A 15,157-nucleotide genomic window follows, 5' to 3' on the forward strand; every position below is an offset into this window, starting at 1 on the left:
CCCAGATCACAGGATCAAGTAGCTACAATGCACGTGTCAACCCACCAGTAATGAAGGGCTGGTCTGTGGCCTCTTGCGAGGGCTCAACCCACATAAATCTATGTGCCCAGACAGAATCCACACTGGGGTGTTAAAGAGAAGTGGCTGATATTGTTGCAAGGCCACTGTCTATAATTTTTGAAAAGCCATGGTGTCAGAGACTGAAATATTATATTTTATGATTTAAACATTTTCTTAAAGGACTTTTAAAACTGTATTACAAAAGCAGAACAGAAGACTACCACACTGTTGGGATCCTTGCCAGGGCCCCACTTGTCGGGGCACCTCTTGTCCGTTTCTCGCGCTTCACGTGTCGGAGGAAAATAATTTTTCAGGGATGGGACTGTGCAACTACACGAATTTATTGTTTAAAATAACAAACGCATCAGTCGAGGCGTGAGCTTTTACAACACCTCCGAGTAATGGCGACTAGTCACAAGATTTAGGGTTACATCGTAATTTATAACTTTCTAATCCAATAGATACTTAAAACGACACTTTGTTTTAGATTAATGACCTATCACCTGTGGCACTTCTCACTGCAATGCAGCTTATGTTTTGACCAATAACTTCTCATGTCACGTACACACAGATGTCTCTCTTATACCATCTAAATTCTTAACTTAAACTATATAAAATCACACTATTATATTTTAAAACCCTTCACCAAAACACCCAGTGTACAATTTTACTTATAATGATAGGAACACAAGTTTGTAATCCTGTTGCTTAAAGTCCACAAATCTCTGTCAATTAAGCCAGACCTAGTCTCTTCCAGGGTTGTAAATCAAAGCCTCCTTTAATTGCAGGAGTTTCTACTCCTCTGTCTCCCACATCTCCCCCTCCTTTCTGCACCAAAAAAACTCCTCTGATGGATTTATCAATCATTCGCTGTACGCATTGAAACAGACACGGCACCATTATGAGAACTATTACTATGACTGCCAAAATATATATGCCTGTTGTAAGACACTTTTTTACCCACGATGCTAAACCCCATCCACTAAACAAATTATCCAGCCACGTTCCATCATCGATTCTTATTTTGGACACACCCTCTTTAAGTTGTTGTATGCTCTTGTAAATAGACTCTGAGTGGTCAGACAGATTCATACAGCACATCCCCTCAAAGTCTTTGCATCCATGTCCATGGGCTAGCAAAAGAAAATCAATGGCTGCTCTATTTTGCAAAGCGGCATGCCTCACATTTTTGACATCTGCTAAAAGGCCACTTAATGCAAGGGATGTAGCGTTAGATTGTTTACTCACCCAACATCCCAACCGATCCAACTGCTTTAACGCAACTACTGAGGCAACTGGTGGCATAAGAAGAGATGTTACAAGCCTTTTTCCATAGCCCCATGGGGTAAAATCATCTTTGCACTCTCGTCCATATTGATGCGGAGTAGATCTTTTTTGTCTGTGTCGCACATTGGCAATTGTCTTCATATTAGGAGTAAATAATGTAAGCTCTCCCAAAGTACATGGACCACCCTTAATGTTTGAAGAGATAGCTGGCCATGCTCTGTCTCCACATACAAAAAACATTCCTCTTGGTAATTGCAGAGGAATAGAGCTAGGTGCAGATGAAACTACAAAAGTATTATTACAGCAAAATGAGTGGTTCTTATACACAGGGTGATATGGAGAAACATCTCTCATCAGTGATTGATTCATGTTTGTAGAATAGAACTCAACACAGAATTTCACTTTTACAGAACCAAGGATTTCCAATTCTTCAGGTTCATCAGAGGCTTTAGGAAGATAGGGAGTCCACCATTCCCATGTATTTACTGGAGTATAGTGTTCCCAAACTTCTGATCATGCAAAGATACCTCGTAAGGCCCTGCCAATTTTCTCTGGGATTGGCCAATTCTCTATTGGAACATTGACTAGACAAGTTGAAAATGGATTTTCTGGAGTTGTGGTAGACAGACATAGAGTATCCAACCCTGAAGCATTAGCTAAAGTCACCCAAACATTGGTCTTAGGTTGATCGACCGGCAAAGCTACTCCACCGAAAGTAAACAAGACAAACAATGCAAAAAACAAACTTAACATTTGATTAGATTTCATGTTTCTTGAAAGTTCTCTTGGCAAAAGACTCCTTCTCAAATCTCAATCTCTAAACTAATTTGTAAGAATATTTTTGTATTTCCCAATTTTACTTTCACTTTATCTAATAATGAGGATTATTTGCCAAAAGATCTTTACAACACATTTGCTTATACACGCTTACATCAATCTAAAACCTAAAATTTATAGCTTTAACAATAAAACAAAAGATTGCAGGTATGGGCTGTAGTCTCTGCGAAGTTCACGTCTGCGTACTCTCTTCTGTACTCGTAGAGCTGTCAGCTTCTTTCTGCGCGTGATATGGTTTCACATTCTTCGCAGGAAGCCACCTAGGTCCCGTACCTGTAGAAACACAAGCAAACCCTTTGCCCCAGGTTATTAATGGGAACGGACCTTCTATTTGTCCTGTTTCTGGATTTCTAATCAGAACCAAAGGATTTTCTCTTAACTTTGCATGTGTGCTATTAGAGAAATGCCTAAATATTGGAGGATCAGGCTCTATAGAAGAACTATTCAAAAAGTTATAAACATACAAAGCTTTACTTAATCGCATCTGTGGTGTTGCTTGTGCTAGATCTCCCTTTTGCTGATCTAAAATACGTTTCAAGGAATGATGTGTCCTTTCTACAATTGCCTGACTCGTGGGCGAATAAGGAATGCCGAAAGTATGGCGAACACCCCAATTCATCAAAAATGTGGCTACTTTCTGAGCTGTATAAGTAGGACCATTATCTGTTTTTATTTCTTGAAGCACCCCCAAGGAAGCGAAAGCTTGCAAAAAATGCTGACACACATGATTTGCTGTCTCTCCTGTGTGTACAGAAGCAAAAACTGCATTGGAAAATGTATCCACTGATAGATGGATATTTTTATATTTTCCAAAGGACGGATATTTAGTGATATCCGTTTGCCACAATTGCAAACTCTGTAGCCCTCGAGGATTTACTGCTCCCATGGAGACAGGAGGCTGCACCAGTTGGCAATCTGGGCAGGTATTTACAATTGCTCTAGCCTGGTCTCTGGAAAGATGAAACATTCTCATAAGAGCTTGTGCATTCTGATGAAAAAAGGCATGACTCAACTTTGCTTGTTCAAAAGTATTTGGCAAGGTGTTCACTATAGCAACTGTTAACTTATCAGCCCTGGAGTTGCCCTCCGCCAGGAATCCTGGGAGTGAAGAATGAGCTCTAATATGGGAGACAAAATATTGATTAGTTCTATTTTGCACAAGGGTATAAAGACATTTAAGATGACGATACAGAGCATCATTGCTAACATCCTTCAGAACTGATCCTTCTATTCTCTTAACTATATTAGCAACATAAGCAGAATCTGTAATCAAATTAAAAGGCTCTGGGAAAAGCTGAAATGCCCTAACTACTGCGGCAAGTTCTACTACCTGGGTTGAACCTTCTACTATTTGAATATTCTGTTTCCATGTTTTAGTTTCTGAGTCTTGCCACGTAACGACCGAGCGATGGGTCTTCCCTGACCCATCACTAAAAATTGTCACAGCATCCAAAGGCACTTCACTTAACAGTGGTCTTTCTCTAAAGCTTAATTTTGCTTGAAATAGTTTATGACTAGGGAAATGAATAGAACAAGTACCTGGATAATTCAATAATGCAATCTGAAGTTCTTCTGAGTTTAGTAATGCCCAATCAAAATATTGCTTCTTCAGAGGCAAATAAATTATCGCAAACTCCTTGCCTGCCATAGTTAACAACCTTGACCTGCCTCTGATTACAATCTGAGCTAACATTTCCATCGTTGTGAAGATTGTTTTTGGAGATCTATAAGGCAAAAAAACCCATTCTATTATCAATAAGGGATTTTTGGCAGAAGCATCCCATTGAAATATAAGACCATACAATTGCATTTTTTCCCCCAGTACTGCAAGGAAAAATGGTTGTGAATCTACACAACGATGTGCTTGTCTTTTCTGTAAAGCCTCTGTTGCTCTGTCAAGTGCCTTTAGAGCTTCAGGTGTGAGGGTTCTTGGGGAAGTAATGTCACAATCTCCCTTTAACAAATCAAAAACTGGAGCAAGTTCATCATTAGTAATCCCTAAAGTAACTCTAATCCAATTTATCTCTCCCAAAAGCTGCTGCAAATCTTGTAAAGTATGAACTTTAATTCGAAGCTGTATTTTCTGTGGCCTTATTGACTGTTCTGTCATTTTCCATCCCAAATATTTCCACGGGGGAGTTTCTTGTATTTTTGACGTAGAAATCTCAAGTCCAGCCCTTTTAATCTCTGTTACAACACTGTCACGAGCTTCCTCCATCTCCTTCTGTGTGGGTGCTGAAATTAACAGATCATCCATGTAATGTAGAATCTTTGCTTTAGGGTGTTTTTGCCTAGCTGGAGACAAGGCTTTTGCCACAAACCATTGACATATAGTAGGTGAATTTTTCATCCCTTGAGGAAGCACAACCCAGTGGTACCTCATCAATGGTTCTTGTCGATTAATACTTGGAACGGAGAATGCGAAACGCGGGGCATCTTCTGGATGAAGTGGAATATTGAAAAAACAGTCCTTTAAATCAATGATAACTAAAGGCCAGTCTCGGGGAATCATAGAGAGCGAAGGAAGTCCAGGTTGGAGGGGTCCCATATCTTCTATTACTTCGTTGATCCTTCTAAGGTCTTGAAGCAGTCTCCAGGTATTAGAGGTCTTCTTGTGTATAACAAACACTGGTGAATTCCAAGGACTAGTTGTTTCTATGATATGTCCTTCTTGCAATTGTTCCTGCACTAATTTCTTAAGGGCACTCAATTTTTCCTCTTCTAGGGGCCATTGATTAACCCAGATGGCTTCATCGGTTTTCCATGAAAGCTTAGGGGTGATGAGTGCCTGCATGGCCCCTACTAAAAATCCACTTCCAACTTGACTCCCCACTGAGATAACAAATCTCTTCCCCAGACTGTAATAGGCTTTTTCACAATAAAAGGACGAACAATTGCTGTTTTTCCTTCAGGTCCTCTGACTGTAATCGCAGATTCACTTTGTAAGCATAAAGTGGCACCCCCTATTCCTGTGAGGGTATCCAGGGGAGTTACCAACTTCCAGTCTTTTGGCCAAAACAAGTAAGAAATAATAGTGACATCTGCTCCTGTATCTAGTAGGCCTTGAACCATGATTGTTTTATTGTTATGCATTAAACTGCAAGTCAGTAAAGGCCTGTCACATCCAATATGCTCTGTCCAGAAAATCTCTGGTCCTAAGTTTGAATTTTCTGTTATAGGTGGCCGCCCTTCCATCTCTATCGCTCTGCGTACAGCTGTAGTAGGCACTGCAACAGCAGTGGCTAATTGCGTTCCTGCAGGAACAACTAAAGGAGGTTGTAATGCTTGAGCCAAAATTGTAAGCTCTTCATGATAGTTTGCTGAAACAATTGTTGGATAAACCACGAGACCTATAATACGACACGCATCTTTTCCCATAATTAAAAAGTCCTGCTTTTCTTCAGATGTCCCAGTAACTCCTGTGGGTATCAGGTAGTGGGAACTATTCATAAAACATATCAATTTGGAGGCTGCCAAGGTACAGAATGCTCCAGGGGGCAAGAGGTTTGAGTTGCTCGGGAGATGTTTGACCATTCTGCTAACTGTGTGCGACTTCGGTTTCCATAGGATTAAAGCTCTGGGTAATGAACTGCTGCTATTTGTTTCGTCACGCGGTGAGGCATCGCGCTCAAAAATTCGTTTCCCGGCAAGAGATTCCCATCTACATCATATCTAGAGTGACATCTGTTAGCATAATGTCTTCCCTTTCTACATCTCGGACAACGTAATGGTTTTGTTGAAATCTCTCCAAGCCCTGGACAATTTTTCATTAAATGTCCAGGCTCACCACATCGAAAGCACACTCTTTCATCTATATTAGCTCGTGGCATTGCTCGAGAATTGCTTACAGCAAGAGCATTAAGTGCTGTTACAAGTCTTTTATCCAACATCTCAGCTTGAGCAGAAAGCCTCTTATCCATCATCTCAGCTTGACTGGTAATAGCTCTTTCCAGTTTTTCTCCTAATGAATCAGTTTGAATAACAGCCGTATGCTGTGCATTACCAACTTTACTACATGCTTCAAGCATATCTGAAATACTTGGTTGTACCCCTGGTAAAGCTCTAATAGTTCGCTGACACTCTTCATTAGCATTAACATAAGCAAGATTTCGTAATAAAATCGGACGAGCAACATCATCCTCACACTGTCTCTCCAAAGCCTGGGTCAGCCGATCAATGAAGGAAGAAAAGGTCTTGGTCGGACCCTGCTTGATTTGTGTATAGGCACCTTGTGGAGAACCCACAGGCTCGACTTGCAAAAGTGCCCTTTTAGCTGCTTCTTTGAGGTCAGCAAGGACTGCCCTTGCCAGATCTGCTTGATCTTCTGGCCTGTCATGAGGTGGATCTCCTGCCAGTTGTGCAAGTGTCAGAGCTGCATTAGGACCTCCTGCATAATTCTCTATCAGTTTTCCAAGAAGTCTACGCCACTTTAAATCCCACAACAAATACTGCGAGTCAGTCAAAAGCATGGAGGCAATGTTCTTACAGTCAAAAGGTGTTAAGTCCACATGATCTAAAGTTGCTTTTAATAGCTGCTTAAAGTAGGGAGATCCCAAACCACTCTCCTTTATAGCTCTCCTTAAATCCTTAATGTCATCATGTGCCAGGGCTTCCCATCTCGGGTTTGCTCCTCCTCTCCCATACCTCACCGGCAATGCTAACAATGATTTACGAGCTGGGACAAGATCATCCTCTTTAGATACCTCCTGATGTATAACATCCCAATTTGTTAAAACTGGCTTTTCCCTTAGATTTATTTCTCTCTGCTTATCGGCAGAGGAGAGCCTATTCATATCTTGAAGGCTTAAATTAGATTCATTCACCGATGGTAAACACTCATCCTGAGTTTGCACATCTGCTGTGCTACCGGCAACCCTCCGAGTTGTCATGGGGGCATCCATCTTTGCTTTCATCACTTCTGAAGATGTCATTTCCGGAGATGTAATTTCCGGGGCCTCCCGCCCTTCGGCACCATACATCACTTCCGAGGGCTCCCCCCTCTTCTCTTCACCACCCCCCCCTTTGGGTGCTATATTACAAGCGGCCGGAGGGGGCGACTGAGAGGGAGCCCGTGGCGCAGTTAAAATTTCGGAGCCGCCATTAATCACTGAGCTGTTCAACAATTCTATCACCACCCGGCAAGCAGGGATTAACATAGCTGCCGTCTTATGGCGTTTTGAAGCGAGATCGTAAAGTCTAGTCGCAATATCATCCCAAACTGATTTAGTAAGAAGAAGTTCAAAGTCAACATCAAGGCAATTACGGAAAACCCAAAGCAATAAATCTTTCACCTCTTTGCTGGGAAGAGGCTCAGAATGCAACTTCAGCAAGGCATCTAACTTATTATAAACATCCCTCTGTTCTTTTGAAATATTTTCACCCATCTCTCTACCTACCCGGCCCCTGCCTTCACTCAATCGTTGAAGACAGATTTCCTACCGGCGTGCTGGGGAGAAATCGACCCGCGACCCTCCGTCAAGCTTCCTTTCAGCTTAAGCTCTCGCCGGATCACCCTTCCTTTCAGGGTACGGATAACTCACGTTGACCGAGGGAATCCTCTTCATCCTACTCCGACCTCTGCGCCGTAAATCCACCACACACCGGGCACCACTTGTCGGGATCCTTGCCGGGGCCCCACTTGTCGGGGCACCTCTTGTCCGTTTCTCGCGCTTCACGTGTCGGAGGAAAATAATTTTTCAGGGATGGGACTGTGCAACTACACGAATTTATTGTTTAAAATAACAAACGCATCAGTCGAGGCGTGAGCTTTTACAACACCTCCGAGTAATGGCGACTAGTCACAAGATTTAGGGTTACATCGTAATTTATAACTTTCTAATCCAATAGATACTTAAAACGACACTTTGTTTTAGATTAATGACCTATCACCTGTGGCACTTCTCACTGCAATGCAGCTTATGTTTTGACCAATAACTTCTCATGTCACGTACACACAGATGTCTCTCTTATACCATCTAAATTCTTAACTTAAACTATATAAAATCACACTATTATATTTTAAAACCCTTCACCAAAACACCCAGTGTACAATTTTACTTATAATGATAGGAACACAAGTTTGTAATCCTGTTGCTTAAAGTCCACAAATCTCTGTCAATTAAGCCAGACCTAGTCTCTTCCAGGGTTGTAAATCAAAGCCTCCTTTAATTGCAGGAGTTTCTACTCCTCTGTCTCCCACACCACACCCTGAATGGGGCCCTGAGGCCTGACACTGCTCGCTGATGAAGATAAGATAAAGTAACAACTCAGGGCTGGGGACATTCACTGAGCATAGGCTTAACACTTCCAAGATGAGTACCACAGCCCCAGGGCTATCAGCTGCCAGGCTCGAACAGACCCTTGCACCAAGGGGTGGAGGGAGGAGAGGCTCTGGGTATCTTGGAAAAGCCTCTGGTCAGAGGTGCAGTGACTGCCCATCCTCCAACTGTGCAAAGGAGCCAAGCTGAGGGGTCCTCACGGGGGGGGGGGGGGCGGGGGGGGAAGCTTATCCACAGCAGAAGGGGGTGACATGGCCCATCACAGGGCCCCCCCCCCAAGGGGTCCCCAGACCCTGCACCAGAGCACCAGAGATGATGCAACAGACCCTCAGTGTTGCAAGGGACAGTGTGTCAAGCTGGCCCCTGTAAGAAAGACACGTGGGCGTTCCCACCTGGCCCAAAGTGTATATTAATCCACGGAGTTCTGCACTCTTTGGCGTGTGGCGGCGTGTGGTGGCGTGTGGTGTGGCAGCGTGGCATGGCATGTGGCAGCATGTAGCGGCATGGCCACAGCGGCAATGGGGGACTCTCACCACAAGCAGACCAGATGGAGGGGAGCAACGAGACGTCGTTGGGACCCTCAGATGGGTGATATGCTTCCATCTCACCCCTGTCACCTCTCCCTGTTCCCCCACCCCCCCACACACACTTCTTTTCTTTCTCTCTTTCTTTTCTCTTCCCTTCTCTTTGCCTCTTTTACTATCAAATAAAATACATCCATTTTTGGCAACAACATCTAACCTCGTTTGGTTTTAATCTCATTTCTGGGGATATTTTGAACCTTCCAGGTTCTTTCCGGTTTATGCTCAGAGACTTAGCTTGCTTTGCTTTCCTGGCTCTAAACCGGATTGCAACACATGGAGATGAGGGGATGTCCCTAATGACTGGAAGAGGGCAAATGTCATACCCATCTACAAGGGCCCAAAAGAAGACCCAGGAAACTACAGGCCCATTTTGTCTTACTTCCATCCCTAGGAAAGTAATTGAACTAGTCCTCCTAGAAACTATCACAAACCAAATGAAGCAGGTAATTGGGAAGAGCCAGCACAGATTTACCAAAGGCAAATCATGACAGACTAATCAGATAACCTACAACAAAATAACATCTTCTGTTGACATGAGGAGATCAGCAGATGTTGTTTACCTGCTGTCATGGGGGATGACCCATAATGATGAGTCACAGCTGTGATAATGGGGGGGGAGTTTGCTTTAGCATGCATGTTCTTAAAGGCTGCCCAGGCAGTCCCTTCCCCCCCCCCCCCCCATCCCTTGCGGTTCAGGAGATATTGCATGAGAGGTGTAGTCTGTGCCCAAGACCTTGCGGGGAGTGGGTCCTGCCTGCCTTCCTTCTGCCAGGGATTCAGTGGAGTCAGACACATGGCTGCTGTGGGAGCTTTTGTGTATTTGGCTCTGGGACCTTGCTACACTGCAATTTGGCACTATGAGTGAATATGCCTGCTTTTCCCCTACCTGTCTGCCACTCGGGAATCCTGAGCCGTCACATGGGGTACTGCCTGGAGCCAGGGCAGTCCTCACCGGATCTCTTTCTGCATGGTGGCTCAGCACTGTGGTCTAGCCCTGCTCCCTTCCTCCCTTTCATTTGAGCCTCAATTGCCCCCCTGGGAGGTTCCGATCTTGCATCGGAGTGCCCCCTGCTGGCCGCAAGTGAGCTACTGCACCTTCTCTGCCTCGCCTGAGCCAGAAGCGACCTCTGCTGGTTGTGGTCATAACTACACCAAGGGGGAAACAGTGCTTAGTGGGTGGGAAACGTCATTTATTGTGTTGTTGTTTGTTCTGTCTCATTTAATATATATTTTCTAGTAAAGAACTGTTATTCCTTTTTATATGTTCTTTTTGCCTGGAAGTCCTGTAATTTCAAGGTTACAGTAACTTGGAGGGAGGGGTCATCTTTCCATTCCAGGAAGGTTCCCACCTTCCTTGGCAGACATTTGTCTTAAACCAAGACACCTGGACTTCAGCAAAGCATTCAACACTGTTTCTCACAGCCTTCTCCTGGAGAAACTGGCAATATACAAACTGTATGGGTGGTCTGCAAGATGGGTAGGAAAATGGCTAACAGATTGCACTCAGAGTGGTGATCAATGGTTTTTACACATGATGATTCATTGAGGCTGCTGAAGGGGAAGGCAAGTCAAGCCAATTTGAAGAAGTGAAAGCCATCCAAATACCCCTAGGGATTGCCAAATGAGAAAAGTGGCCTGTAATCTATACTGACTCCTGGATGGTGGCTAATGCCCTATGGGGGTGGCTGCAGCAATGGAAGAAGACCAATTGGCAATGCAGGGGTAAACCCATCTGGGCTGCTGCATTGTGGCAGGACATCGCTGCACAGGTAGAAAACATGGCTCTGAAGGTACCTCATGTAGATGCTCATGTGCCCAAAATTCGTGCCACTGAAGAACATCAGAACAAAGAACAGGTAGATAAGGCTGCTAAGATTGGAATAGCTCAGGTAGACCTAGACAGGGAGTGAAAGGGTATGAGGGTTTTAGGAGTTCTCCTTTTGTTTTTTTTCTCTTTAAAAATTTTCCCCCATATGTGTTGCTAGGAGACAATAACAACTGGATACTTAGGAGAGACAAAAGACATGGCCACAGCTCTGGGAAGAGGTCCAGATGGCTACTCTCTTTTACCTGGGGTTTTCTCGTGTAGGGCAGAGATGCCGGGAGATTTGGACTGGGAAAACGGGGTTGGGTGGAGCCCCTAGCTCTCGTTCTCTCAGTGTTCGGAGGGAGGCGAAGCTGCGGTCGCTGTGGGGAGAATTCATCGCCACTGTGGGGTTCTGCTTTCTGCTGTCTTTCTTCTACTGTGAGTGGAGCTCTGCTCGCTGGAGCAGCCATTGCTTTGGGACCCTATTTAACACCCTACCTCACTAAAAGAGGGACTTTTCACCATCTGCTCAGGTGCCTCAGGTGAAAAATCCCCAGGATCCTGAGCCTGCCTTTCCCTGCCCCGCTTGGAGCGGGGCTGCCACTGCCCCCTGCCATTCTTTTGCCACTGCTCTGAGTCTTCACTACACTGTAGCTCCTCACCCCCTGCCTGTCAAGACATCCCGGGGTTCTCACTATAGCTCCAGAGTTTGATACATCTCATCTACCACCCGGGATTTTTGCTCATTCCTGCCGTTCCAGCTTGCTGCTCCCGAGGGTCCTGCTGGGGCACTGGGATGGGCTGCCCCTGGGGGTTTGTGAAGCAAGCCTTTCTTCCATCCTTTCCCGTCTCGGCCAAGCAGCCATTACCACGTGCTCCCCTAGCTTGCTCCGGAGCGCCCCCTGCAGCCATGGGGGAACCACCACACCTGCCCTGCTCACTGGGAGCCCACCAGCACCCCTGCCGCCTGTGACCGTAACTACACCAAAGGGGAAAGTGCCTGTGGCCGAGAAGGCTGTTACTGGGTTTCTGGTTCTGTTTGTTGCTACTGCCTGTCCTGGGGTGACTGTATGATACTGTATTCCCTATCGTCTTCCCTATCCCAGACATGATTCCTGTGCCTTTCTATGTCTTTAAAACTGGGTGCGAGAGAAGGAAAAAAAAAAAGCCGAATGAACTTTTCAAAGCAATTTTGTGTTCAAGGACACAGAGATAGCTTCTGCGGCAGCAAGAGCAGAGGAAGCAACCTTTTCCTGCTTTTCAGTCAGCTTTTGGCTCTGTTTCTCCAGAGAGAGATGGAGAGTTAAGCTTTTTTTCCTGGGACTTAGGCCTCTTCTTTTCTTCTGGAGCTGTTGAGAACACCAGAACTCACTGGGAGAGCTTTCCACTGAGGCCCGGAGGGGTCTACGTTGAACCTAGCTCCAGAGAAGAGACAGAGACCACACCCACAGAAAGGACTGAAATCTTCCCAGGTTTCTCTCCACTGCGAGAGGTTTTATTTTTCAGCATTATTCTTTTCCCATTGTGCATTGTCTGTTAAATAAATAGGTTTTTTCCCTTTCACTTTCCTCCGAGGAAAATTTTTTTTCCCGAACCTGGTGGGGGAGGGGTGGCTGTAACCTGCCTTCTATCAGAGGATGTTCAAATTCGGACATTCCTCCGAATTTGTCTCAAACTGGGACACTGCCATAGTTGTTTGTTTGCCTTGTTATATATACTAGTAAAGAACTGTTGCTCCTATTTCTCATATAATTTCCTGAAAACCCCTTCATTTCAAAATTATAATAATTTGGAGGGAAGGCGGTTACATTTTCCATTCCAATGGAGGCTCCTGCCTTCCTTAGCAGACACCTGTCTTTCAAACCAAGACAAAGGGTGAGCTATTTATAGCCCAATGGGCCCATGGAACATCAGGACATCTAGGAAGGGATGCAAAATACAGGTGGGCTTGTGATCAGGGGTGGACCTTACCATGGAGGCTATCACACAGGTTATTCACAAATGTGAAACGTGCTACAATCAAGCAAGCCACGAATGAAATCTCCTTGGAATAGAGGGCAGTAGGTGGGTTTCTGATATGGTGAGGCCTGGCAAATTGACTACATTGGACCACTGCCACAAACATGCCAAAGTAAGAGCTACATACTCACTGTGGTAGAGGCAACAACTGGCTGGCTGGAAACATACCCAGTAAACCATGCTACTTCTTGAAACACCATCTCAGGCCTTGAAAGACACATTTTATGGCTACATGGTACCCCAGAAAGAATCGAATCAGACAATGGGACTCATTTTAGAAATAACCTCATAAACTTTTGGGCAAAGAAACATGGCATTGAGTGGGTATATCACATCCCTTACCACCCACAAGCCTCTGGGAAGATTGAGAGGTATAATGGACTGCTGAACACTATGCTGAGTGTTAGGTAATGGGACATGGAAGCATTGGGATGCAAATTTAGCAGAATCCACTTGGCTGGTTAATACTAGGGGATCTGCTAACCACCCTGGACCTGCCCAAACAAAACCCTTACACACTACGGGAGGAGATAAGATCCCTGCACTACACATAGGGAAGTGGCTGGGGAAGTTGGTGTGGATTTCTCCTCCCATGGGAAAAGGCAAACATATCTGTGGGTTTGTCTTTGCCCAAGGACCTGGGTGTACTTGGTGGGTAATGTGGAAGGATGGGGAGACCTGGTGTGTGCTTCAAGGAGATTTAACTTTGGGGGAAAAATAATCTGTGGTGTAAGTTGTAGGTTGCAGGAAGTAAAGTAGCAGGAATTACATGAACTGATTGTACCGGTTTGGACAAATTTGGAGGAAAAATATCCTCTGATAGAAGGCAGGTTACAACCACCCCTCCCCCACCAGGTTTGGGGAAAAAAAAAATTTTTTTCCTCTGAGGAAAGTGAAAGAGATAAAAATTATTTATTTAACAAACACACAGGAAAAGGATAATAATGCTAAATAATAAAACCTCTCCCTGTGGAGAGAAACCTGGGAAGATTTCAGAGTCCTTCTGTAGGTAGCCTCTCCCCTCCTCCTCGGAGCTGGGATGGGGTTGGCCCTCCTCCGGGGCCTCGGTGGAAAAAATCCTCCCTATGTGTTCTGAAGTTGAAACGGTCCAGAAAAGAAGAAGGGAAAAGTCGAAGTCCCAGGAAAACAAAGTTCAACTCTCTGGAGGGAAAGAAAACCGAAAAAAACTGGCTGAAAAAAACAAGTAGGATGCTTCTCCTCTCTCTGCCACAGAATGCAGAGGAGTGTGTGTGTCCTTGAAACAAAACTGCTTTGAAAAGTTTTGCTCAGTTTTTTTCTCCCCCCTCTCAGGCTCAGTTTAAAGGCACAGAAAGGCACAAATTAATTTCTGGGCATGGAGTGGCAATAGGGGATACACATCATAAAGTCACCTCAAGACACTGATGAGGAATGAATTTTGCAAGGAGCAAGGAGAATGCAACGATGACCCAAGCCGGGCCAGTGCCCAACAATCAAGTATGCTGCTTCTCCTGTCCTGACCTCCTTATGGAATGGAGCCCACATCATGGACCTGGAGGGCTGGAGGAAGCCCATGAAATGGGAAAATAATATCTATCTGTGAAAGGACAGGGGATAGTAGTTAATGAAAATGTGTGTTTGGTATAGAGATGGTTTAAGGATGTACTTGAAGTTGCATGTGTGGATAAGAAGGGATTCCAGTAATGAGAAATAAATACAGGGGAACAGTTGGAAGATATATAAATTATGTGGTATCCGAGTATGATGCAAATGGTATGGAATAAGGGGTGGAGATTGTATTGGGTCTGACTGAGAATTCATTTTTCCTTAGCAGCCCTCAGAGTGTTGTGCTTTGCATTGGTAGCTAGAAAGGTGTTGATAACACACCATTGTTGTGGCTACTGCTGAGCAGTGCTGTCTCTGTAACATTTCTCCCTCCCAGGGACTGGGAGTAGGCAAGATCCTGGGAGGGGACACAACGCGGACAGCTGACCCAAATTAACCGAAGGGATATTCCATACCATATGACATCAGCTCAGGTATAAAAGCTAAGGGAGGGAGGAAGAATTTCAGTGCTCCAGTTGTGTGATTTGTCCTACCATGTTTCTGTGATAGCAATGAGATCAGAATTTTCTAATTGCACCATGGTTCCCCACTCCTCTTGCTTGTTTCCCATGCTGTGTGCATTGATGCAGAGACACTTCCAGAGCAATCACTATGTATGCTGAAGCCCTGCTTCCTGAGAAGTGTCTGAACATCGCTCACTGATGGGAAGTAGAGATTAATTTTTTCTCTTTGCTTCTGAG

The 15,157-nt window shown here is 44.7% G+C and overlaps 1 long non-coding RNA gene across 1 annotated transcript in view; it reads right to left on the reverse strand.

Annotated features, from left to right (window-relative positions):
• Window positions 1–377: 377 nt before the first annotated feature.
• LOC138102743 (uncharacterized) overlaps window positions 378–15,157 on the reverse strand; it is a 30,721-nt gene continuing 15,941 nt past the window's right edge. The window contains exon 2 of the long non-coding RNA XR_011147510.1: window positions 378–7,853. This is a non-coding gene — a long non-coding RNA (uncharacterized lncRNA). The remainder of the gene's footprint in view (window positions 7,854–15,157) is intronic.

Source organism: Aphelocoma coerulescens (assembly GCF_041296385.1).
Source record: "Aphelocoma coerulescens isolate FSJ_1873_10779 chromosome W unlocalized genomic scaffold, UR_Acoe_1.0 ChrW_unloc_scaf_1, whole genome shotgun sequence".
Classification (NCBI taxonomy): Eukaryota; Metazoa; Chordata; class Aves; order Passeriformes; family Corvidae; genus Aphelocoma; species Aphelocoma coerulescens.